General features: G+C 37.7%; 1 protein-coding gene and 1 non-coding gene across 2 annotated transcripts in view; both read left to right on the top strand.

Annotated features, from left to right (window-relative positions):
• LOC122568847 (UPF0489 protein C5orf22 homolog) overlaps positions 1–27,941 on the top strand; it is a 402,800-nt gene that overhangs the window by 310,740 nt on the left and 64,119 nt on the right. The window lies entirely within an intron of this gene.
• On the top strand, positions 23,059–23,177 carry LOC122569868. The gene has a single exon (XR_006317604.1). It is a non-coding gene; the product is annotated as a 5S ribosomal RNA (ribosomal RNA).

The following is a 27,941-nucleotide window of genomic DNA, read 5'->3' as shown; positions in this document are numbered from 1 at the left end:
ACAAAACTATACGATAGTGCGATAGAAATGGTGCTCAATTAGCAATAATACATACTCCACTTATACTCCGTCGAATTAACAAACCAATAATTCTGAAAGAAAAATCCTATTACGTCGTTGAAAGCTGCTTACAGTACGTACTTAAACAACAAAATTATACAAGAGCGGAAACAGCGAAGAAGGAGGCGAATGAATTTCAAAAATTCCATCGTCGACGTCTTCCGCGTCGCCTCTTCCATTTCCTCCGGTTCGTTCCTCTCCTTTTTCCCTTTCCGCGGTCTCGCTCGCGACTCTCACCCCGTTTTACCCGGGCGATCGCAAATTTATTCCGTCGAGTAGGCGACGGCGTCGGGCGGAATCGCAGTACTTTATACTCGTCGAGAATCGATAGACAGCCGCGCACGGATATGGAAGCACTATATTTTCCCTCGTCGCACCTCCTGGCCGTTCTCCTGGGCCCTCTTGTCAATAAAGCGAGCACTTTCCTGGCACGGAGTTTCATTATTTCTTTGCTCGCGCCACGACTTCCATCTCCGCCTCCTATTCGTCGTTCCACTCTTTCCTCGTGGCGATCGCGCCCATCCCCTTTTCCTATCCCTTTCTGACCTTTCGAGAACAACGGGCAAGTTGGTTAGTATTTCGTTGACCTACTGGCAACGGGCCGTATTAGGCGAGCAGGAAGAGAATAACGAGGCAAATGCTACTCTGTATTCGAGAACGAGGATAGATGCGCTTTTATGAAATGATTGCTGGGATCGAGGTTGGGCGAAGAAAACGTGGGGATGTTGTGTTTTCTCTTTGATGCAGATTGAGAGACACTTGAAAGGAAACAGGCTCGATAAAGGGTACAGTTTTGAGAGCTGAAGCTTTGTTGTTCTTGCATCGAGCTCGATGATCGGTATATTGGTTGTTCTTTATGGAAGAGAGTATTTTTATTTGGACTCGAGGCTGACTTGTTGGTTGCTGTCGATGGGAATGTAGTACAGCTTTGTGAAGGAAATTTGTGAAACTTTGTCGTTTAGTAGTTGAAGTTGGAAGGAAAGAGAAGGAAGAGTGATTTGCAAATTTACCTCTTTGATATTTATGTTTGTATAAGTGGATGTGAAATAAATCGCAATTACTTGATGCAATTAATGTTCGAATATATAATCGTTGAGAGATACCGATAGAAAATAACCAACTTTATATCTTCGATCTTGCATCTCAATGTTCTGAAATAAATTGCATAGTCATGTAGTTCACAGATCTACAAATTTTAGAATAGCTCCAAGTATCGTCGTTCCATGGTCACTTAAAACGTAATCCTCCTTTACAATGCAAACAATTTCCCATCGAAATTGAAATATACAAGAGAAATAAATTCATATTTCCCTTTCGACGCTATTTCAACGTACCGGACTCGCTTTAGGAAATAATCGCGATACTATCATCAAGATCGCAACGCTACCCTTTTTCTCAAGCAAATTCACTCCACCAAATCAAAACTCCGTTCCCCTTTTACCATTACTTCACCCCTAAAACCTCAGCAAAGATCCTCCACGATTTTCGACCCTGTCTAAAACCGCACGCGGAAGACGTTGCCTCCGCTGACGAACCCTCTGCGGTGGTTAAAACAGAGTCGGTCTTTCAAGGGTGGTAAAATTTTTCGGGACTGGCCCAAGTAGTCTGAAACAGGGCTGCGGGGTAGATTGGCGAAGCAACTTTTGGAATCCTCTTGGCATCGTTGGGTTGAGAAACGTTCTCCGGAGTAAAACGGGACTCGATGTCGCTGGCGACGCCGACGAAGAGGGTTGGAAAAGATTTAGAAGGTGGTGGTGAGGTGCCGTAGAGGAGGAATGGGTTGGGGATGGCTGAGTCGGAATCAAAGGAGTCAAAAGAGCTTTTCCAGGCTTCTCCCTCGACCGGCTAGATTGAACTTCTTTTCCGCTCAGGAGTTTTCCTATTACTCCGAATTTCCAGCCGCGGCAAAGCTTGGCGAACGCGCGTACCACATACACACACGTACACTCATATATACACGTAGACTGTTGTGAAACGCGAGTTGGCTCTGTGCGTGTGGCTAAAAGTTCGCCAGGCCGTGTTACGAGAGTGGTTTACCGAGCTGCCAGCCGGTCGTATCGCGAAGGAAATTTCTTTTCATCGACGAACGCCTACGCCGATGGCGAAGAGATTGAATTTATTAGAAATATGCGGCCGCGGGAACGTACCGCAGTCAGACTGCAAAATTCTTCGCGGGGAAACGATCGATCTGTTTGGAAAATGCCTAATTGGTGTATCGTCGTGGGATTGGTTTTTCGTTGCTTCAGCAACCGAACGTTGGGCTTTGTTTTTTTTTTCAGGATATTTAAGTATTCCAAGGTAGGTGCATAGGATAATCGAAAATATCTTTTTTTAATGAACGAAAAATTTGGGAATTTTTTATCCCGTATCTTTGATTTTTACGCGTATGTTAGAAACTTTTATTTAGAACTTTTATCGCATAGTTCGTTCGGTGCTTGTTGGAAGTAATTGCTCGTTTTTGTAGAAATCATCACGTATGTTGAGAGGAAAGGGAAATTTCGTAGTTTTCAATTTTGTCTCTTTGGCTTTCGTGTGAGAATTTTTGTTCTATAATTGTTTATTGGATGTAATTGAATATTTTTGTGTATTTTTATATTAATGAAAGATTTCATAATTTTCAGATTTGTCTTTTTCACGTCCATATTTGTCTTTGAAATTATACACTATCGTATTAAAAAGTTCTTAGTTTACAATTTTATTTGATTATAGTTGCGCGGTAATATTTTTGTTTCTGTTGTGTGAGTGTTTTAGGACTCGAGTTAACATTTCTTTCGAGTCACACTTTGGAAATTGTGCAAAGTATTCACGAAATTGTATTTGATTCTGAAATGGCAGATACAAATTTTTGTTCGAGAAAACGTTGAACCTTATTGTTTCTAGCACGAGGAAAGTTATATAGCCTTCGATTGAAACTATTCATTGGTACATTTCATGCGGAATTCTTTATTAAAAGAAATGCCAGCGAGGCTTATCAAACTTGAATCAATTTAAACTTCGAAAGAGTTAGGTAAAAACTTCCTGAAACATATTACCAGGTTGAAGAAACCTTTGTGCGCAGTCAGTCTCTTGTTTAACCTGTACTAGTTTCACTCGTGCAAAACTTAAAGCAACTAAAATTAAGTTTTCTTTTTAATTTCTCTAAAGTAATATTGTACAAATTTTAGTGCCTTACACCTCTATTTACGAACTTGCAAATCAATTTACAACTACAAACAAGAGTATCAATTAAAAAACTTCATTAAATTTACTGTCTAAAATCGATTTCTAGATTTCTAGATTCCACTAAACCAATATAGTTTTCAGTATTCTTTACTAATTGCTGGATATCCTACAACTTTATTCAAAAATTTATAGGCTCAACTTACGTGTATAAGAAAATGTCATCACTAAAAGTAATAATTCTAAAACGATGTAAAAAATGTCAATTATTACTTTGGCGAAATAAAATGTTTGCTCGTCGTGATAGTCATGAAATCGAACTTTCAGCGTAAATGACCCTAACGCTTTAAAGAATTACTGGCAGCAAGGTGGATAAATGAAGGAACTGAACGTCGTGTTGAGGGCATCTCATTAGTACCTCCACTTTAAAGCGACGTTTCATCACCCCTCCGACCTCTCTCACCCTTCACTGAGCCGCCTAAGTAAAAATCAATAATTCCTTTATCGTACAAATTAACGTTAAGCATATTCCACCCTCGTATACAGGCTCTACAGGCAACGTTACACCGTTTCCTGCCTTCGTATCCTGCATAATATCACCAGCTGCGTCCCTGCAGTCTTGACAGTCCCTCTGACTTCTTCTACAGTCCTCCTTCTTACGCTTTCTTCCGCACAAATTACTGTTTCGGAATCCTGGTTCTTCTAAATGCACGTATTCTTTATTTTTAACAGTATGAAATGGAAATATAAATATTTTGATTTTTGTAGTTTATGGAAGCTTATTTTAGGGTTATTTTGTGGAAAATAGTTTCTGCAATTCTTTTGAACAGAATAACGAAATTGTGTACCGAAATAACGTTAGAATACTAACGATATTGTTAATAGATTATGACATTATAGAGCTTACATAAGATTAGTATATCGCAATATATTATTATTGTGTGCATAATACGATGATAGATGTAGTTGGACGAGTTTTAGTCGCTGATATCTTAACGAGTCAATATTATATTTTTGAGCTATCGTACGATAACAAAATAATCATATAATACGCTCGTAGTAGTGGAAATATCAAAAGAAGTGTTTATATTTTTTTTAAGAAACTAACAGATAATACTGTAACAGTTTCTGAAACACATTGTTTTCTACGACAACGAAATATTAACAATCATCCAAAACTAATTGCGATCCACACAGCTCTCGGCTAAAGTTTATAAACAAAATATTCCGCCCATGTCCGTACTGAAAAGAACGAGTTAGCGGACAGTATGGTTAACGAAATAATTATCTTACACTTGAAAATCTACGCTTTATAACGACCAACTTCCTTCTCTAAATAAAATTGAAGATGCAAGATTATTGGAACATGTTTACAATTATATTTCAGTGAGTTATACGCCTGCTAGCTATCAGTTGAACAAAAATATTTCAACATGCCTGGAACTGTTGGAATTTTCGTGCAAAGGGAAACATCCAGAGGAATATTTATTTGAGGCTGTTAAAACACACGGAAATTTCATAAACTGATACATCGTCGGGGAATTAACTCGATCAGTTGGCGGTGGTGTCGGTGGTTTGCGTGCCGACGTTGGCTGAAGGAAGGTCGTTAAATAATTTCAGAGCGCGGTAATTAATGGCAAACGCTTTGTTATCGCGTCGAGCGTGAAACAACGCGCGCACTGCCGCGTGCTGCACGGCCGACTCAAGACGATGTCATATTTATTTCGTTAATCTCTCACCCCCGGCGCTCCGTTTCCCGCCACCGAACCCTCCCCGCTCCGCTATCGTTCGCCATAATGGCGGACGATAAAGAAGAGAAACGCTTATCGGAATTAACAAGCCGATAACGCGGCCCCGTAATTTTTTACTACGGGAAAGAAATACGATTTCGTGCAGTCGCTGCGTTCCGAGATTAAGATATTCCGCGGTGAAATTGAATAGTTTCTAGCCGTTTGAATACCGTCGTTCTTATTTCGAAAGGGAACTTACTATTTCGTGTGTACGTTCTGTTTGAGAAGTAACAAGCTGGCTAAAGGATGTAACATAATAACAAGTTAACATTATATGTTGGATAAGATGGTGACAAGCTAATTACTTTATATCGGTGAAACGATGTTGAGAGAAATACTAGAAATTTGACGGCGAAATAAGCTCACTGGAAAGAGCATAATTACATTTTCAATGATTATTTGCTTTTAACGACGCTTTCTAACTGAAACTGAATGTTCTTACATAAAATAGCTAAAAATAGAAAAATCTTGTTAAAGTTAGCTACGGATATAAATCGTTAACGCGATTAATATATTTTAATATCTTCCATATTTTATTATCATAGCGAGCAATGTCTCTTTAATCAAATAGAGAGATAATTTTAGTAACGTAAGATTAATTGACAATTAATTAACAACAAGATACAGAACTTCAAATCTGCTGCCTTATAAAAAATGGAAAATGTGATTTATCGTGTTCTCCCCCTATAGGGGAATATATGTTTGTGTTGAAAAGAGGTTGAAGAAGCATTGGAATCATATGTACAATATATCACGGACAGTGCTATATCTGGTACAGATACATTATCTTCATGTATTAACCGATAAAAATAGTATAAAGTATCAAAGTAAAAATAGTATAAGTAAATAGTCAGAACAGTTACATACACCACGCACTTCGCGTATGAAACTTGTTAAATGATATAAGAAGTAGTATCGGAAGAGTATTCTAAAATAAGAATCGAAAGCGATGACCTGGATAACTCGCCTATCTCCAATTATTCAACCAGTTCAACAACCGAATACACAATTTTTGACACTCGCGAAATTTTCGATTTTCAATTTCTTAAATAGTTTCTCAGATTTCTCCTATTATTTATTAAATATATCAATACTAATGATGATTACAATATTTCTGCAGTAAAAGCTTCTCCAGCATCTTATTACAACCGCGATTAACAGATTTCCAGTTTGCGTACGTATCTTGCAACATAAAACTTAATAAAACACGGTGAACGACACGAATACTAAACAAGATTTCAAAGAGGAGATATTTCACACAAAAAGGCCTTTATAACCTTTAACTTTCATGCCATACGATATCTTTTTACAACCATCCGTAAAACGGTCAAATTCGATGAACTCGGCTGCTCAGACTGAATAAACACATTCCGTTTATGCATCCGTACATTTTTCATCGCAAACACAAGCCTACATAATAGTGATACTCTTATACCGTGGTATCGCGTTCTCCACTATCGCGAATCATAATCAGCAAGCTGGGCAAATTAATTTGTCCGCGTCGGACGTATAATTAGATGGCCGCGAAAGCGGGACTCGCGTTCGATTCATTAAGTCGATCGTAATGGTGATCGACGACAGACGGATATCCAACATTATGCTCGTATTATCGAGCTTATTTCCAACATGGACGTGGTAGACGGGGGACGTAGCGGACGAGGAGACGTCCGGGCGTAAAATTCCACCCACTCGTCACGGCCTGACGAATAACAAGAGATTCGGGACGATAACGTTTTAACTGCCGACTAACACACTACGCGACCGTGGATTATCGGGGCCTTATCGGTCGACATTACGGACCTGGACGTGGAGAAAACGAATGGCCCACCCTGCCATAATGCGTTCCTTTCAGGTTGTGTGGATGTACGTACACGTGTGTATCTGTGTGAGTACCTGTTGTAGATTAGGATAACGAAGGCAACGTTGCGAGGTTCCAGCAGGTCGTCACAGGTTCTTCAACCCCCCCAAATAGCGTAGTTCGTTCTTTGTGTGTTTTGGTCACCTTGTGATTTAGTTGGATGGACTGGTGATATTAGAGAATAGAGTTTCGTTTTGGATCGAGTTTGTTACTTCATTTGGAAATTAATCAGTTTCAGTTTTACATAATCTTTAATTTTACTGTCTAGATATGTGATTCGATGGATTAACATCGGGGAACAGATTTTTCTCCGGTTGTTACTCGATCGAGTTTCAAGCTCAATTTCTTAAAAAATAATTGATTTATTTCTATAGGATTATTTAAGGCAAACGGATCACTTTTCCGCACTTATTAATTCATGGAACTGATTAATATGGCTTCTGAACAGTCTATCTAAGATTGATTTATTTCGATTTATCGTATAACGAAGTGATCGCGACACCGTATCAGATTTTAATTTGACGGCGATTAACAGAATTACAAAATAATAGGAACATTTATTGATAGAGAGATTCATCGAACGAATTTTCCTAACAAAATTAAGATATTTTCTATACTTCGCTGGTCTTACCACATATTTAAATTCTACGAAATATACACATACTTTATTCCCAAATAATCACTATCAGCTTATCTATATCGTTCCAAGCTATGAAATAACCGAACAAACACGTATATCACGAGAGACCTTCCCTATCGTCATTCTATCCATTATACCTCGCCTATCACACCATGTCAAATAGTCACTCTTTTCATTATCAACTCTACACGTACCTTTCCAATCTTAGAACGTCAAATATATTAAATTCTCCTACTAAAGGAAAGCTTGAATTTTCTCTGTTCCAGGTAAGACTCTTCGATTGACCAGAACCAGGCCATCCATTGAGTTCGTCGATCTCACAAAGTTCCCTTGGCTCGTCTGATCCTTGTCAGCCTTGTGACCTTGGCTTGCCAGCTAAGAGGTTTACCTTGGTAAACCCTGATATCTCGGCATACCACTCGGGATCTCGGTCGAGGGATTAAGACAGGGTTGTTCGGCGAGACGACAGAGGGCCGGTGGAATCGGCGCGAACAAGCTAGAACGCGAGAGACTGAGAGTGAAAGCGAGATAAAGGCAGGGTAGTAGCCAAGAGAAAGGGAAAAGAGACTGTAACCGTACGCCCGTATAATTGATTGAGTCTAATGAGTTAAAGGGGATACCATGGTATCGGGGTTGGAGGAATTAAAGAGTTCTGGGTCATGAAGGCGACAACCCCCGGGACAGAGAGAAAGTGCGGAAACTTAGGTACTCACGCCCCTCCTCCACTCTGGTCCTGGCTTTCTCTATTGCTTCGCCCCTCGCGAGAACCACCACGAGGGCGCTGATTGTAAATTAGTTAAAGGAGATGCTTCATTAGAATCAGCTGATTCTTAGATTTTAACCGGCAACAGAATGGAATATTCTGAAAGTATCGTGGGGATGATGAATTGATCGAGAATTACGTACTTGGTTTCGTACGATTTATTTCCTTCTGAGGTTTTGGCTGAGGCTGAAGATTAACGAGCCTGTGTATATATCGTTTTTAATTCTTACGCATCTTCCTCTTTCTTACGAGATTTTTTGAGTCGCCCTTGTGATAAAAATTATAGTTTGGATTTTCGGTGAAAGAAGGTGGTATTTGCAATAGAGGTTAGTTTAAACGCAGTCTCAGTATTTTAGACCGATGATTATTAAATGAAAATTACACGAACAAAAGGTTCATATACAAAAGCTTGTGACATTTTCAGATTTATTCGATCATTCTTCTTAATACTTTTTTTAGACTCATTTTTTTACTACTTTACGTATCGGACAAGAGCAATAATTAAGTTTGACAATGACCAGTAAATTGATTTTTTCCGATTAACGGGTCATAAAGATTCTAAATGAGATTAAAAAATGGGTAATGTTGGGAAAATTAGATTGAAAGAAGCTGTAGATTAGCTTTCGTCTAATTATAAGCATCGCTGGAAGTTCACCAGTAACGATTTAATTCGTCTTCTCAGACTAACACGTTGACAGGTGCATTTTTACATTTACCTTGGTATTGCAGAAGATAACGCGGTAACATTCCCAAGAATACGTCGCACACATATTTCCATACACTCATGGCTGATTACCGATGCTACAGTTGTTCAATGTCATTCCTCCGCCAAACGATACGAGTAAATTATCAAAAATGTATACTCGGCGCGGCCGGGTCCGACGCAATCTCATTCTATCTGCGCGATATTACTTTTCGGTCGCCGCGAAACAGTATCTCGAGGACGTCTGGGCGTCGCGTCGCTGGCTTTTCAATTTGCTCCTGTGGAGAAAAAAGGAGGCCGCGAAACGCGAACAAGGAAGCGTCCTCCGGTTGGAAAGGAGATGGGCCAAGAGAGAAGGCGGGCAAGAAAGAAGGCAAACCGCACACGAGAGCCGCCACGGTATCTTCCACATCCCCCAGGGAAATTATTGACAGTCAGCGAGGAAATGACGTCGTAAATACCACGTCGGAGGTCCCCGAACCCTCTGGCCTCTACTCGCCGACCTCCCCTTCTACCAGGCGCCACCTTCTTGCGCTTCTTCTCGCGTAATCCCGTTCCCCTTTTGTTTTCTTCGCGCCTCAGTCTAACCTTCCTTCCTCCCTACGCGATCCGCTCTACAATTGATTCGATACGTTACTTCTTTCTAAGGATATTTTTTACTCCGACTAACCAACTGAACGCGTTTCGCCTGTTTGACGCTTCATTTTTTCGGCTACCGGAATTAGGGACTTGGTGATTTCGATGTTTATCACGAGGAGTTTCGAAGTAATAGACGGGAAACAGAGTTTTAACGATAAAGAGGTTTTTATAAGTTTGAGTTGATGCGATGGTATAAAGGCTTCTGACATCGAATTGCTCGGTTTCTTTTGGAATAATATCTTGTACACTGATCAGACAATCGATTTTTTACCGCTTTCACTAGAAATTCCAAATATCGGTCTTTCTAAAGCTTCTTTGCGTTCTCCGTGGTACGAAACACTTTACCCGCGCGATGGCTATTAACCTGTTAGACATGTTGTCATACATTGAAAAAGACAAAAGGGAAGGAAGAAGACGACAGATATAATAATATTACATAACATATTAAAAATAGACTACGTGACGTCGTGCACTACGTCGAACAACTTTCCTTTCTCCTTATCTTGTTCTATCTTTGACTATTTCTCGTTTCTATTTAGCTTTCTGTTTGCGTTTCGTCCGATTTTTCAAACTGCGCGACGAAACGAGAAAGGGCTGACTTCCGTATTTGTCACGAAAACGTCGTCATATCCAACTGAAACAGGCACGCCTTTCGTAACTGCGTTTCAGAAAACATTTTCGCCGTATAAAACGCGTTTTTGATGGAAGTGGGTAGAACGAAACCAACAGGGTAGAATTACAACATCTCGTGCGAACTGTGTAGTACGTGAAGTATGCACGAAGTACTGAGGTATGATTTCATGTCAGGATAATTGCTACGAGTGTTGCGTAAAATTGACAGGTTCCTCTAGTATGATTGAGGTAGAAATAGGAGTGTATGTGACAGGTGTAGCAGGTGGTTCCAACGGAAAAATTTGACATAAGGGAACGATTGCGGTTGAAGTATGATTTTATGAATCTGCAGAAAGTTATAATTATTAGATTTAATTTTGTATTTGAAAACTCTTTACTTTAGAAATTATTAGATTTGTTTCTGTATTTTGTTCTTTTTTTAATATATAAAGAGGGATATTATATAAACTTATTATTTAACTATATTGTTCAATAATTAATTATTCCTCTATGTATAATTAATTAATGACTCCTATAGAAGGAATATGAATCTTGAAACTGTTACTTTTGCAGAAAATTGACCAAATTAGATAAATAATATTTGCAGCAATATTAAGATAAAGCGTCAGTAATAGTAATCGACAAATTTAATAATTTTAAGAAATCCTGACAATTTATTATCCTTAGAGAAAGCATTGCAACTTTCATTAGAAATTTCATTTTCGTTAGAATCATCGTTAAAGGAAAGATAAGAAGAAGAACAGTCAGTTATTGAAAGCATCGTTTCTAAGAATTTTGTATGTGGTCGTTATTCGAGTATTGTTGGCAATGTTTCGCAACCCCCGTTTTTTTCTCAAGGTTCTCCAAAAATTCCTGTAAAAAGGAAGCGAAAGAGATTCCTACGTGCATGCATTTAGCCGAGTGAAAGGGGCCGTTTCAAAAGAGCAAAGGCGGCCAAGTTGAAACGCCCATTATTTGGCTGAAATGAGTATACAGACTGTTTCCGGTTTCGTTTACGGAAACGGCATGCACGCGGACATATACCGTGGAAAAAATTGAGATCCCCTTGTTTGTCGTAACGTCGTCGAACCGCGCCCAAGTGAGAGGATGTTATCTTTTTAACAGTCCGGGGAAAGTGAATTAAACGTTTCGAAACTCGACCACCGAATAATTTTACTTGCGGTCTCGAGGTTTTGTGTATATTCGAGATATCGTGTACAAATAAAAAGAATGTGGTTTCGCTCGGCGTTTTGTCCATGAAAACCATTTTAGTGAAAGAAGTTCTCAAATACTAATTTTTGAGAGTATAATTCCTCGTAATCCCAATTTAATTTAATTTAGATTTCATTTAATTATTCGTAAAATTTGGCTTTCATCGATTCAATCTGTAAATCTTCAATTTTTTAATCACATTAACAGTTTTGCAGGACAATATTTCAGACTGTAATTTCACGTAATTTCAATTCGATTTACTTTAATAGCGTAGAATTTTTTAATTTCTACGAATCGAACTTTAAAATTCGTTTACGAAAAATTAGATTACGAACATTGTAGTTAGATCGAAGTTCGGATATTGGAAGAATTTATTTGTCGCTATGGGTATCCTTATCAACATTGCATTTATTTAGCAAGGAATATAAGAATTGTATGAAGAATTTCTTATTTCTAATAAATCTAACATAATTTTAACATGGAAGCATTTTGATATATTATGTGATTTTTCAAATTATAGTCAAACAGGAAAAAGTTTTTATAATTTCTTGCAAATTAAAAATTCTATGGCTGCAAATTTCAAAGATCGACAATATTCTTTCAATAGACAACCGCCTAATCGTAAAAGAATGTTTTACTTCAGAAGTATACGTAGTTAAAGATTATAAAATTTTGCTCTTTCATTAAAGCAAAACGATTCGTAAACATAATTGAAAAAAGATATCGGTCGTCAGCTAAAAGTGCTGTGAAATCTGTATATTACCAAGGTTGATTATCCTGTAAAAGTCTCTCTGGTTAAAAACCGACGTAAAACTTGGAAAATTCTGCTCTTCAGCAAAAAAGTCCAATATCATTTAACGATGCTGCGTGTTGCATGGCCGAAGAAGAAAGGTATTTTAACAGCTGAGATGTTGTGTTCTCGTGTTTTGCCGCCGTGTCGTTTAAAACGAGGATCCGGCTGGAGAAACAAACAATAAAGAACCCTTTCGTTGCGCCAGTTTCTCGTAGTTGCTCATCGTTATGACCGTTTTAACGCTTTTTATCATTTCCCTGCTGTCTCTCGCGTCGCTTTTACAAAAACTCTTAACGCTCGCGTGACGTAAAATGATTTTGTGAAAGTGTGTTACCGAAGCAATTAATGAGATGATACACTGTAGTCGAAGTAAGAAAAAAGTTACTATATCGTACGTCAAACGAAAATGTTAAAACATAAATTTGAAAATAACTTTTAATATAAAACACAGATTTACAATATACATTTTTATTATCCTATCAGAAATATTTGTAAACTATGTAGACAAATTTTTACGACGATTTATTGATATTCATTTACGGATAAGAAAACAAGGTTAGAGAGTTTCTGAAGCTTGGAACAAATTCTTTCACAGGAATAGTTAATTTTAGGATAAATTTAGGATAGGATTGAATTATTTAATAGTGTTGACAGTGTTTTCATATCTTTCTTAAGCCTCGGTTATATGTAAATAGTGTGAAATTTCAAGTCATATTTTAATCATATGACTTAATGATACGATTTAAACAATTTATCGGATGTATCAGTTTTTCCACAGTTATGATTTTACAATTGTATATAAAAATAATATTAGGGTTATTATTCCAAATCGTGCAACGATGTCAGAATTTCTAGGAGAAACGTTTATTTCTGTAAATGCGTACCATATGTGTGTTGCATCATGCCACTGCAAGTAGTACCAGGAGAAGCTATTACTCTACGGTAAACTGTGAACAATTGCAATCTAAACAACTGCATAAGCTATTCGTAATAACAGTTAACGTTTCCACGAAGCATATTTCATTCGCCAAGACCTTGATTGCTTTGAGATTTACGCTTTGTTTTCTATCTGCCCATAAACGCAGCTGCATACTTACTCAGATCAATTACTTTCATCTATTCTTGGACCTTTACAAAAATTCGATTCTTCGATTCATCGCATAGATATAACTGAATTATTTCCGTGGCATAGTATTTACACGAAATAAAACGACCACGATAAATGTGTAAGAGGTAATACACCAGCCGTTAATTGTCCGATCGAGATTTTCAGACGAAAATGGACAAACAAATACAAAATGGAATAGTAAGAACAACAAGTTTGAACAAAAATGAAATAATACAGAAATACAAGTAATTTTCAAGAACTGCCACCGATATCATGATCGCGTGATCATTGAAATTAACATCCAAATTTCATCCTCTGTTTAAGATTTAAAGCGAATAGATAGGTTAATCAAATTTTGGAATTGTATCTTTATTTTATTTATTTATTGCCTAAACGGAAGAATAATGTCGAGTACGAATAGCGCTATTGAAAATTTCGAAATACTTTTAAAAATGATATTACAATTCTATCGTTCTTCTTAAGTGTGAAACCCCAGTTTCTATTATTATTATACAAAGCTGTCCAACCATCAACGTGCGTACAACCACGATAAAATGCAATTTCATACGTAATCTTACGTAATCCATAAAGAAGAAGGATCAAGGCGTGCGTAAAAATGGCCACGTGTAAGAAGTCTGAAACTCGTTGCCGTAATGTTTTCATCGGGAATATTGCAGCCGATGCCCCCGGCCACCCCCGTATCCATACCTTATCCCGAGTTTCTGTACCGCGTGGCGGAGAACGAACGCATTATTCGCGGAAACGATCCTTCCTTTCGCCTCGCGGCCACGAAGAAAAGGGCCGAGTTCTCTCGCGGCGAAAAACCAGCTAGAAGAAGACGCGACGCGAGGAAAAACGGCCAAGAGAGGATTACGGTGATGTAGGCGATGCTATTGGTCGAACGAGGAGGGAAGCGTATCTCTGGCGTGGAAACGGAACAAAGAGGAACGAAACGAGGGACGAAGGCGGCGGAGAGGACAGAGACGGAAAAACGGAATCCGCCGGCTAAGGGTAGTTATTATAATAAATTTGTCGGGGATTTAAGAAGCGGAAACAATTCAGAACTGCGAGTGACTCTAAGGATGTGCTTATCGTTGCTTTTATTCAAATGGGAGTGGAAGGCGACGAGCTGCGCCGGATGCGACCTGCATCTCCGACTCGCTTTTTCTGCTTCTATCCCCACCTACTATCTTTTCTCTGTTTTCAGTTGCTTCTGTTCGCCTTCCTCTTTCTCGTGCCGCAGAGATGGGAAAAGCGTTTTCAAAGTGGAAGAAGTGCTTCTGCTTGCGGAGAGAAATCGAATGTGGTGTTTTTTACGGACGTTCATTAGGCGTTGCATGGAAATATTACGTTTGGAAAGTTTATAGAGAAATTTCAGTAGGACTTGAGGAAAGCATATTTTTGTAGAATTTATATTTTTTAAAGTAAATTACGTATCGTTTCTTTTAAGTGGAAGCAGAATTTATTCAAACTTAACTTAAAGGTTGAGAATTCGTTAATACATATTCTTAAGGAACTTTACAAAGGTTTTTGATAGAACTTATCAATTATCAAAAATGCCGCAAATCTTCCGAATAACCGAATAATTGATTTTAGATTAGTTCAGGATAGGAGACGTTCGTTTAATGATTGTCGTTTATTGGGATAGAGCAAGCATTGTTACCGAAAGATTTAAATTATTAGTATATAGAAAGTGAGATACTAGAAACATTCTTTGCCACAGAATCATGACGTATTTCTTGTTCTTTTCAAGTTTATCCCAGTTTTACTAAATAAACCTATTTCCTCATTCACTTTACACTAACGCGGGAATTAAATCTTTTCGTTATGGAAGACTCATTCGAATATATCTATAACAATCAAACAGAAACAATCGCTGACCAATTGTAAAATCGTGCACGTACATTCCCTACATTAATTTACAGTTTCTCATTATCTGGCAGATATGCATAGCAATAGATGAACAGAAACGTTAGCTTTTAAATAATCGCACAAACTACCTAACCACTTATATTTCTTCCATATTCGTAAGAACTATCTCCATCTGTTTACCAAGAATTCTTTTAATCTCAAAAATGCTAACAGTCGAGAAACGTTAAATCTCACCGTTCACGTACGACACGTAATTAACACGGAGCTTCGAACCGATAAACTCTACCAGCTAAAAGCTACTATTTGCGCGTGTGTTCCGTCGATAAGCCGAAAAACAAGGCGAAGGCCCGCGATACAAAGCGCGCTTTTGATCGTCACATTAACGACGGCCTCACGTGAGGATAAAGGCCAATGAAACGGGGGACGTTAAAGTTTAAACACGGCTGACACCGGGCCAAGCGGAAAGAAGGACCACGAACGAGTGATCTCTGAGGACCACCGTGATCACGACCCTGTTTACGAGCTTCTTCGGTCATTAACAAGCGTGGCGACGTTACAGAGGAGGGAGAAGAGGGCTGAAGGAGGATCGCGAGGGTGGCTGTCGAGATAAAAACGGGTCGTTTCACTGGAAAGGAAAGGAAGGGAAAAGAAAAGGATAAAGAAGGTCAAAACGGAGGACGATAGAGAGAGATAGATGGACTAGTGGGGAGTAAAGCAAAAATCGTAACGAGGAACGAGTTCGCGAATGGGAACGGAATCGAGCTGTGGAGAGAGGCTTCGAAATTTCAGGCCGTGCTTTTTATCTTTTTCAGCGTAGCTGATATAGTTTAGGGCCGCAATAAACGTGGGACCTGGGCCGCATCGATTTACGGCTTAATTAAACGCACCAAGTCCCCGAGACAGCAACGAAAAATCGTCGAAACGTTGCTGCTTCCTTAAAGTTCCTTAAATACGAGCCACCCGTTGCCAGACCACGGACGCGTTTATGGCCGCGCGGTTATTCGTCGCTTTCTTTTTCTATTCTTCACCGCCGATAAACTGCCCTTTCGGTTTGAGTTCGCTTTAGATCGCGGAAGAAATTTTTCTCCTCTGTTTCCATACCGTATTTTATCGTTGTTTTATCTTTCTTTTTCTTTTCTTTCTAATGGATTTATTTCAGGTTTTATTAGGCGGATTTGGATATTTCGAGTCATATTGAAACGTTAAATAATAGTGCAAAATATCGATTCCGTTGCTAATAGGATCATATAGAGGCACGGCTGATTACATACATCGGAATAAATCATACTTGATTTTCGAAATAATATGATAATGCTAAAGTTTGGAAATTTGTAGAAAATGGAATCTTCAGGAGTCAATTTGACTTCCGAAGTACAGAGAGGTTTCCGAAGTACAAGCGTCAAGAACAATGGCGAATTACTTCAGAATACATTTTGGGCAAAAGCTATGTTTCACAATCCGTACCATTGTCGAAGATGTACACAGCCAATAAGAATTTCATCAGCTTGTATTTCTACTTTATTATTTTAATATTATGTTGTTTTCTACTTTACATCAACAACATAAAAATATAAGAATCAACAATATGGCAAAATCGAAAAAGAAAACAATGTTCATCCAAATACCTTAGCTTTACTTTAATTTTTTTAAATCGTGTCATCACATAAAAGTGGCAACAGATAACAAAGAAGAATCTTTTAAAATTCCAACGACACTTAAAAACAGTATTAAAAAAAAAATTATTGCAAATTTGAAATGATCTAGTCGAAATATTGATGAACATTGAACGTGGATCGTTGAAGGTGCAACGATTGGTCGTTTAAACGATCGAACGTTACGAGGGAACAACGATTAGGTGGGCATCTCTGTTGGGCTTCTTTCGCGGGGCTGCGCTTGTTTTCGTGCGGGCTCGCGTTCGATTTTTATTGCAGCCGCTTTACGAGGCCTCTGCGTATCTCCCCGAACGGCTGTAAAATAAATTACTAATTCGGCGAAATTGCACGCGAAATTATTCTCCGATTAACGCAGCTCGCGCGAATCGTTCGTACCTCTGGCTGATTAATGTCGCGCCATAAATTCTATCCCGGGCCCGTACGATCACGTTTTTGTCTCCGAATCCGGGAATATGGGATTTCCGTCCTTTTTTTCTCGTATTATTCTTTCCTCTTCTTTATTTTCGTTCTCGTCCTGATTTTTTTATTCTGCTACTTCAGCTCCGTATGCTCCCCCGTCCTTCCTTTGCTCGTTTTTTTAAAATCAATTTAAGGAAACACGCGCGGTGTACGATTACGCTCGTTCGTTATTTTCGTTCCTTGGGATACTGCAGAAGGCCCTTTTCTTTCCGGTAAGCCTCGTCCTGACCACGCCGCCCGTAAAATCTTTATGCACGGATATGTGTGCACACAGGGTGTCACGAAAGAAACCAATTGATTTCAGACACTAAAATACCGGACTTTTGGTGAAATGAGATTCGAATACATTCTTCAGGTAATTGGAGTCTTGTTTACTAAAGCGATTTCACTGCGTGGTGAAACGGTACGCATGTTTGGATATGAAGTTTTATGTAATCGACTAAATATAGTAAATATACCTCATCTCTTTTAATGTTGAAGTTACTTGTCTGAATTATTGATAGTGATAGGTATATGTTACTTCTGATTACATCGGACGATGTGTTTTACAAGATGTGAAGCGTTGTCTAAATGTTTCTATAATTTTGCTATAACTTTTTCAATAAAAGTTAAATAAAAGCGACTTTTCAATTGTAAATGAGACAAGAATTAGCTATCATCCCTCTTTATTTTGTCTTACATATATATTACGATATAACAGTATTAATTGTAGTACAATGTAAACCACTACCAGGTAGTAAAATGAATTCGTATTTAATTTACAATATGTTATTTTATTTTATTTCATCGAATGTTTATATCAGTAATTTCATTGAAATTATTCTCCTTAATAATATCACTTGTTCGTAGCGAGCAATTATAAAATTAACAAAAAAACAGGAACATACAATACGATGTGTCATTTGTATTTCGGAAATTACATTTGCCATATAATAATTCCCAATGAACAACACATATTTTCAATTACAATTCTTCCACGAAGAATCATGTTTTCAGTCTAATAAAGACTCCATAAACTACATCCAGTGTTCTTTCGTTTGGCGCCACCCTGTGTACACAGATACTTCTATACACACGAGTGGACCGCATCTCGCGGTGGGTTTTTCGTATTATCCCAGGCGACATAATATGGGGGTTTATCTCGTGGAATCATGGTGGCTTAGCGGGGTGGTTTCTTCCCTCGTAGCGACCGCAACCTCCTCGAAGGCAAATCCTCCTTGCAGAAGACAACGTCGCGGCCCCTTGGACCTTCGGGCCACGTATATATTTTTCCCCGTGTACGCGTCTCCAATTTCTCGTTCCACCCTTCCTTGTTGCGACGACGCCGGATTTCGCGTGTCCTTCCAACAACTTGACAAGACCGCCAGCTCCTGAGGGTCATACCGAAAAAATATTACCACTAAACCGACGAAAGATATGGAGAGAGCGAGCTCCTGGTTTCTGATGCTTTGGAGAAACAAGAACAATGGAGTATTTTAAGAGATGAAAACGGTATAATCTTTTGCTATGAGTTTTGTATTCTGCTAATGGAAAATGTATTCCGATTAATGCTCCTTCTAGAATAATTCTTGTCTTTTGTTTCGTTTTTAGCACACTCATTTTAATATCAATATTCATTCAATTATTTCATAATATTTTTGCATGTTTCAAATTTTTTAAGAAAATTTTCCGATACAAAGAATCGAAACATATTTAATCGCAATATTAAAATATTTAGAAATACTTAATTCAAAATATTTGATTCTAAAATAGGAGTAAATAGTAGGAAAAATCCACTAAATATGATTTGTTTCTTAATCAATTCTATTTTAGAAAACATTTTTAAATCATCGAAGTGTTGTTAATCTTCCGGCATATCTTTGTCACGTTGCTGCAAAGAAATGAATGATCGAAAGAGGATAAAGGAAAGTTTTGTAGCATGGCCAAATACAAGACACAATGCCACTGAGTGATAGTACCATCGTGGAAATTCCACGAAGGGAAATATTAGGGTGCAGAATCGCGAATACACAAGCTAAGAGGGATGACCCTGGGGGAAGGTTAGTCGGTGTTATTGATTCTAATGATATTTTCGCGCCAAGGGCGATAGCAGGATGTAATTGATATCCCATAAGACGGGAAACGTTTATGCGTTCTTCTTTCCATCAATATCCATCCTATTTTTGTCAAAAATTATTCCCTCTTTGTTTCCACGTAAAATGTTGAAAATTTAATCCATATTAAATATGAATTTTGATTAGTATTTATCGTTTTCATTATGTTATATGCTAATTTCAGAAGAAAAATATATTATTCATTCACTTTATTCATTCATGAATGCTTTATTAACGTATATTCGAAAAACATATTTGTACATATATACTCATACATATAACCCTCTTTTATTACACTTTGACAAATTAACCAGTAATATTAACAATTTATAAATTGCAATGGGGCTTGATTATCGTAATTTATAATAAGAAACGTATATAAATTGAGGACAATACCATGAGAGTTTTCTTTATTCTATTTTAAAATTCCAGGCAATGTTGATTTTTATAATTAATTCGTTATGATACAGTACGAAAGACATTGTTATCGTATAATTCCCCATTTTTTTAATATTATCTAATAAAAAATTGAATAAACGTTTGATTAAACGTGTTAATAAAATACTTGTGCACTTTTCCTTAAATAACATTTTACTCTTGTTATTACCTGTAACACTGACCCCGATAAAATTTATTAGAAGCTTCAGATACTCCGTATATCACATAATATATTAGTATAACTATTAATAACAATCTGATCATGTTTCAGTTATATGTTAATAGAAGAGTTTCTATTTATCTATAAAACCATGCTGACCCGAAAAATTTGTTTAACCTACACATCACCTATTTGTTACCAATGACCATTTATTTTGGCAAATTGTTACACACTTCCAATAATATAATCCTTGCTTCCAGTAAATCACGGCGCAGCAACGCGTTCTTCTGCACCGTCGGTATAATAACTTTCTTTGACAGGGCAAATTGTACCTTCAGTTTCAGCCTGGAAAATAGAGCCATACGTCTTCATAGCCCGGGTAATGGGGTAATGGTACACGCGGAGAACGAACAGCATTCCGCTTCGAAGAAAATACAGAGCCCCGCGTAACCGTCTAGATTATCTGCTTCTGTAAAATATTGAATTTTCACGTGGAATATACGCGCGAATAAGCGACGATCCGCGTGTGCACGCCGCGGAAAGCTCTCCTCGCTGTCTCTCCGACGGCATTTAATGGGCGCAATTCAATTGTGCGGCACGGATCGAATAAACAAGTCCAACGAGCATTAAATAACCGGCCCTATTTGGCGTAGCGAATTGTTGCTGCCAAGTTAGGAACGCTACGTAAGGTTACACCGCCTCGCGCATACTAGGAATAACGAACGTTCCCGGACTCCGAAAGGGATCCACGATTGGCGTGCTTAAATCCGTGATTGTGAGCTGCTTTCCGTGACTTTCGAACGTGTACGAAGATTTAGTTGAAGCTGAACCAGAGTGATGGAAGGATAGGGTCGATGGCGTGTTCGCGATGTGAAGCTTGTTACATACGCTCCTAAAATACATTTTTCACTATACAATACGTATAACTGATTCGTTTTTATCGAAGTTGATATTTGATAAGAAAGTTAAATATTGGATAACGTACAGCGAGATGCCTAGTTTCGTGGACATATACAATGACATTTGAAAGTATAATCTCGTAGTTGCTATCAGGGTGTGATATTAAAAATATGCACTAGATATAAGTATTCCATTGAAAAGATAAATTCTATTTTGATTTCTATTTGTATTACTGTTTCTAATCATTGTGTACTCATCTACGTCCAATGCTGTCACTCTCCATTTCTGAATACTCTGAATACTCTGCTACTGAACTCTATTCATTTCTGAATAAAAAAGGAGTTATTATCGTCGCTCGAAAATTACATCAATTTATATTTCACCAATATATATTAATATATATTCACCAATTTCGCATTATCCTTACAGAAATCATCGGCTAAACCGCTATTTCTCCAAACGCACGCAGATTTAACACCATTAACATGTGCGCTCGACGAAAATCCCAATAATTCCTTTCTTGTCTCGCTATCGTATAGTATTCGATCGTCAGGTTCGCAAGAAATCGGCGAATAAATCTACCGGTTAAATGAGCCACCCTATTTGGCCTTGCAAATTGTCAGCGTTCGCGTAGGAACGGGAAACAAGGTGCAAGGAATGATATCCGCTCCCGCAGGCTAGGTACAAGGGCTATTAATCCGATCCTCCAGGCGGCTACATAAATGGCCGACGTTCTATCCAACGACGTTTCTATGGACGTGCGGTAAACCATACCGCGTCATAGTCGTCTTTGCCACCGGAGTTTTTATTTTTCTCGAATTGACGCAATGACCGCCTGTGTCGCACATTGTCGAGCTGGAACCATCGCTTTGTATGCATATGTAAACGCGGTTTACTCGTAGAAATTGCCGACCATTGTACCAGGTGTCAGCCGAGGCGCGCGTGGATATTTTTTTAGGTTAGGAAGCCCGCGTTTCACACGCACGCGTGTTATGTTTCTCCTGATCGAGCTTACATGGAAACGGTAAAGATTTGTTTCAGCAGAAACGGAATTCTAATTGTAGTCACGACGATCAAATTTGTATACCTGGATTATTAATTTATGATCTATTCGATTGGCTTCTTCTCGGATCTTCTTCGCTAGATCGTTTTACTGAACTATTCGACTAAATTTTCGTGTTGACACACGATCGGTTACTAAATTACTCGACTAAATTACTGGGCGCGTCTCAATGGGTGTTTACAGATAATTCAAAGTCCAGTGGTAACCTTTCGCAAGATCAGAGTGTAAATATGTAGCGTGTCCAATTAGGCCACCCTAACAGGATCACGTATCCTCAAGTAGGTCCTGACTGTTTTCTCTTCGACGTGCGCTCAGTTGGAACTCAGGCGCCTTATCGAAAGTTTCTCCCCCTTACAATATAATCTATAACTGTTAACGTTCAGCTATAATAAAGATTATTATCTACGGTTGATATGTGAATGATGATTCTTTGCTATCCTTCATATGGATCGATCAATTCTAGATACTTATTTCGTTGTTTCTTTTCGTCATTCGGTGATATGGTGCAATTCCTAAATGTGAGATTTTCAACCAATAATGACAATTTGTATATTCTATTTTCGTGATTGTATAAAGGAAGATGGACCTATAAGTACGTTTTTATTTGGGAAAAGATGTGAACTAATTTCCACTGCTTAGAATCGGCAAAGGGAGAGGTATCGACTCTAACTGCTGATCTTAATCTGGGTTTCGCGACGTTTAATTTAAGAAAATGTTTATTCAGCTGTCTTGGAGCTCATAAGGAAAGAAATAGGTCGATTGTGAAGAAATCATAAAATTATTGAAATAAACCGACACTGATATTATTCTTCTTTCTTTGATATATAAGATGGCTGAAACGAGGGTGAATGTTATTTAAATTAGGAGGAATTGGTGTAAGCAAAAAGTATACTTTTAGTGTTTGAATATTGATTTTAGGTACATAGTAGGTGAGAAATATTTTATTCTTCACTTTTTATTTCTAATAAAGATTGTGAAAAGGATTATTATGATTTTCTATATCTCTTATTTAAAAATACGTAAATAATTATTGAGAAATAGAGGTAGTACTCTTAATATCACAGCCAACGGCCATACCACACAAGATCCACTGGTTCTCGTCTGATCACCAAAGTTAAGTTGTGTTGGGCATGGATAGTACTTGGATGGGTGACCGCTTGGGAATTCCATGTGCTGTTGGCTTCTCCTTTTTTTTTTTTTTAGTCTTCCTTATATTTTCTATATTATTTCAAGATGATTCTTCCGTTAGATCTTAATAACTACGAATTTTTAATATTAATTCTCGATAATTTTATACACTTTTCCATATTGCGTATACTCCGCGCATTTCTCATCTTTAAATTTCCTATAAATGCATAACCCAATCCACCTACCAATCTCGAGAACTAGAATCCATCTCCTCGACGTGTCAAAAAGACATTTTCTCAGAATTCAAGCTTGAATTCTTCGAATCTATCGAGTTCACTGAACAATGAGACACAAATGAGATCGTCTCACACTTCTCAAACTTCAGAATAATTCGCCACGCAATTAAAGACAACCTAACCCCAATCTAACATCTCGATTGCGTCAGTTCGACGAAAATGGTGATCGCAGAAGATCATCGGGATCGATAGTCGAAGTTGGTAAAGGTGTTGAAACGAGTTATGACGAATCGATCCATTAAGGGCAGCGACCATCGGAATAGGGAGCTGCCAGATGACGATGATGATGACGATGGTGAAAGCTTCGGATGATAGCGGCACGGCACCACGCCGTGCCCCGCAGGATACCACCTCGATATCCCGTTGCGAGCAAACGGTTGGAATAATTCGTAGGCTTTTTCGACTCTTGTTCTCGAGCGGGGGCGTACTGACACCTTTCCTTCACTTAGGTCGATTCTTTCCATCTCGTGGGAGTCGCTGGAAAATACACTAACTTTCGACGTTTCTTCTTTTTCCTTTGTCTATTCGTATAAGAATGGATACTCCTGCGAAACATGTTTCGCGAAGTCGTTTTATTCGTGTGTGTTTCTAATGATTATTGTCATGGTTAACTGTGCTTTCTTATATGGTTGGGTAAAGAATATGTTCCGCACAGGGAAATAGTGGTGAATTTTTTTTATTATAGTGATTTCGAGTGATCGCTTTGCCGATTATGAAAGTTTTGAGATAGGTCTTTTTAGAGTTATTTTAATCTAACGAATTGTTAGTTAATGGATGATATTGTTAGGAAGCGTAGGTTCTTTTGTTAGATTATATTTTTACATCGTATTATGCTATGTTATATTAAATTTATTTTGTTTCAGTTTATTTTTTCTTATGCTTGATAAAGTTGCGACGTTATTTTCTTCATTTTTTATTCTTTCCATTTTTTCTTCATTTCATATGTATACATATATGTCATTGTATCTTATTATATGAAAGATATTCGCGAATATGGTGATTGTACACGTATATAAAAATACCAGAAAATATTTTATCGCGTATAATTGCACGTATCGTGGACAGCTTGTTAATAAGATTTTCGTAAAATCTATTCATGACACGCACACGTGACACGTACTTGTACAACATATTTGCTTATACAAGATCATTAATTCTTCACGCATCTTATTGATCTACTTATTGCAGTTATTAATATTCTGCAGTTTCTCGATTAATTCCTAAGTATTTCAAACAAATCATTCTTATGAATTTATCTATATATACATGTATCGCAATTATCAATTTTCCAAAGTTCTTCGACTAATTTCCAGGAGTTTAACGCAAGTTATTTCTGTTATATTTTAAATTAGTACAGAATTGTGTACAATATTAAATTTTCATTTATTTTTCCCTCTTTCATTGTCCACGTATGACATCAAATAGCCAACTGTATTTTTATTCACAAATACAGCAATATGGAGCAATTATCGAAGGAAATATAAACGTTCCTTGACGTGCGTAAGTACTGTTTTCCAATTCACAATCTATTTTCATATTATTACGCTTGCGGTAACATTCAGCCACGAGTTCAATTACTCCGTGAACGCGCTCATCGAACACGAGTAATAACAAGGAGAGCGACTTTAATTTTTGATCGCGCACCATAATTTTCCCCTATCACCTTTTGCATTCTCGTAACACATTCCTCTCCCTGCACTTGTATCAGCTTTCCTTCGTTAATGATATCCCTAATTGCCGATGCAGCGAGGTACCGCTGTCATCTGTTTGTTAATATCGTTCCATCATCTGTCGTGTATTTTTCCTTCCTTTCTTTATTTCCATCTTTCTTTTTTTTCTCCATTTCGAACTGTTTTCTTTTGTCGCTGTTTGACAGCGTAATTACAGTAATACGTGCGTGCACGATGACGTCGGCGATGATGATGATGATGATGATGATGATGATGATGATGAAAACGTTATCAAGGAAGTTATTGAAATAATTATATTTTCATAAAAGTTACTTCGACAGTCTCCGAACGGTTGGTGCAACAGGCTCGATGGACGAACCAGTCAAGTCTGCAATTTATGCTACAGAGATTTTTGTTCGATTCAACGACGTAATGATTCCGCGTTGATGCTAGGCTTACGCTTTTGCACTCTTCGTTTTGTAGTAGTTAATTCAACGTTAGATATATGCGAGGTATTCGCCTTTCTATTAGGATGGACTTCAACGAGATTTGAATATGACGTTAGATGGCTAAGTAGATACTCCTTAGTAATTATTAGAGTTCTATTATGTGGTTTGAAGGAAAATAAAATCATTTTATATAAATATACAAATGTGATACAATCGTTGGTACAATGATTGAATGAAAGAGAAATGGATTAGAAATTTTCCTGCAATTATCTCTGACCGTCTGTTATAAGTTATACAATGATAGAAAGTAGCGAATCTAAAGCGTGGAAAAATTTATGCTAATTACAATATGCCTTTAATATTCTTTCATGTAATATCACACCGTGGGGCAACGTTACACTACCGCTATGTGAGTGTTAACTGTTAATGTATAATATATATGTATGTTTAGCTATTTATCTATTTACGCATTGTTTTAATTATTTACTACCTTTTTACTCTTCAAATATTCGGAGTTATTGGATTTTCCTACAAATATAAGAAAAATTATACGTGTCGTTATTCTTCGCATAAAAATTAAGTTCAAAACTAGCCATCTCTCATAGCGTTAAGAATGGGTAATAAATAACATTAACATTAACATTCACTGAGACAATCTCAGGACTTACTAATTGCAAATATACTGTTCAATTAAAGCTTCTAAATTTATTTAATCCACATAAATAAATTAGCCCACGAAATCGCCAATCGCGTTAGATACTTATACTTGTCAAATAATTTCTAATTTTCAACGACATAAAAAACGTTAAGATGATCGGGTTTATGATTCAGGCCTCGGAGAAGGTTATTTTTGATAACGCATTAATTAATATTTTTATGCTGTAGTCGACCATTCAAGTCAGAAGCCTAAAAGTTATTTTATGGGCGAGAAGGGTCTGCATCTCTGATGGCCATGTGAACTGTTAGGACCTGGCATCTGCACACTTAATAGCGATAGACGTATCGTAAACTCATGATACCGTGCACGAACAATTCCTGGACATGGGATCTGCTGACTTGACTGCTCCTCCTTGGCGCTAGCCCTTTCACGTTTGGCGTTGACCTGCGTCACCGTTTTACTAATCTGCCAGTCACTATATTATACGGGACGTTCTTAAAAGCACAATCTAGATTTTCAGATGTTTATTGATTTATTATAAGTGCCATCATTTATCGTAATTTGATATAAATTAACGCGAGGATTAGTTCGATGCATTTCATTTAAATAATTATTGACTACCGACTATTCGACATTTTATATGCATCAATTACACGTATATATTATCCTTATCTTACAATTTATTATTAAAACAGTACACACCTACATAAAGTATCGAATATTCAGTACCAAATAGTTCACTATTGTGGGTGATATATACATACAATTAAGGCAAAACATTATATCATAATCACTCTTTAATTGAAGATTTCCAAAACTGGAGAGACTGAGTAATCCTAATTGGAGGTCACAGATGGAAACCGTGATACGTAATATAGCTCATGTTTCATAGGAAAGCAATTTTACAATTCCACGTGTTGTCAATCAATTTTACACCAATATTATTGTTCCCTTTGTTCTTTAGATTAAATATATGTTTTTATCATTTCCTTGGACATTTAAGGAATATTAATAACGTTAATTATATAGACTAATGTTAATTAAATTAAAGTAACGTAGCAACTAAACTAATATTATTCGTTTCTTACAAAACATTTATCACGTATTTTCAAGAAGCTTATATTTTCGATTCTATGATTCCCAACTATTTCATATCAAAATACATCTATTTAGCTACCGACTAAGACAAAAGTTAAAAAATCGACAAAGGTCGATTCCTATCGTACCTTTGCCGTATGATCTTCGATCAAAGTTCTACGATATCAGAAATCGTTATCCTTCAGGAAAACCCACTACCTTTCAACACAAACTCATTCGTCGTACAAAGCAACCTATATCAGAAATTACACAACGAAAGATGTAATATGCATCGAGTCAAACCACCGGCACTGTCCCACGACGAAATGGAAGAGGATCGGAACACCTCAGAAACCACGCCATCCTAAATCCATTGAAACGCCCAGTCAAGCGACGTCTCTTAAAAGGGAACGTTTCGTTCCCGTTTTCTCGACAGTTTCCGACGGGATCGGTATTTACGGCGTCGTAGCATCGGTCCCGGTCACGTGGCCTATCCTGCGGCGCGGCTTTCTCTACGTCGTAGCCGACGATGCGTCAGGTGGTTCTGTTCTCCGTTTCCCACGGACTTCAGCCTTTATTATATCATTCGATCACAATGCACACCGAAACGTCTCCTTGGTGGATCGAGCGTGGAGAAGCGACGCACCTGCAGCCGGCTGCAGAACTCG

This window comes from Bombus pyrosoma, linkage group LG7 (assembly GCF_014825855.1).
Source record: "Bombus pyrosoma isolate SC7728 linkage group LG7, ASM1482585v1, whole genome shotgun sequence".
NCBI lineage: Eukaryota > Metazoa > Arthropoda > Insecta > Hymenoptera > Apidae > Bombus > Bombus pyrosoma.
Note: the sequence above shows the minus strand (reverse complement) of the source record. Positions and strands in the feature narration are given on the sequence as shown.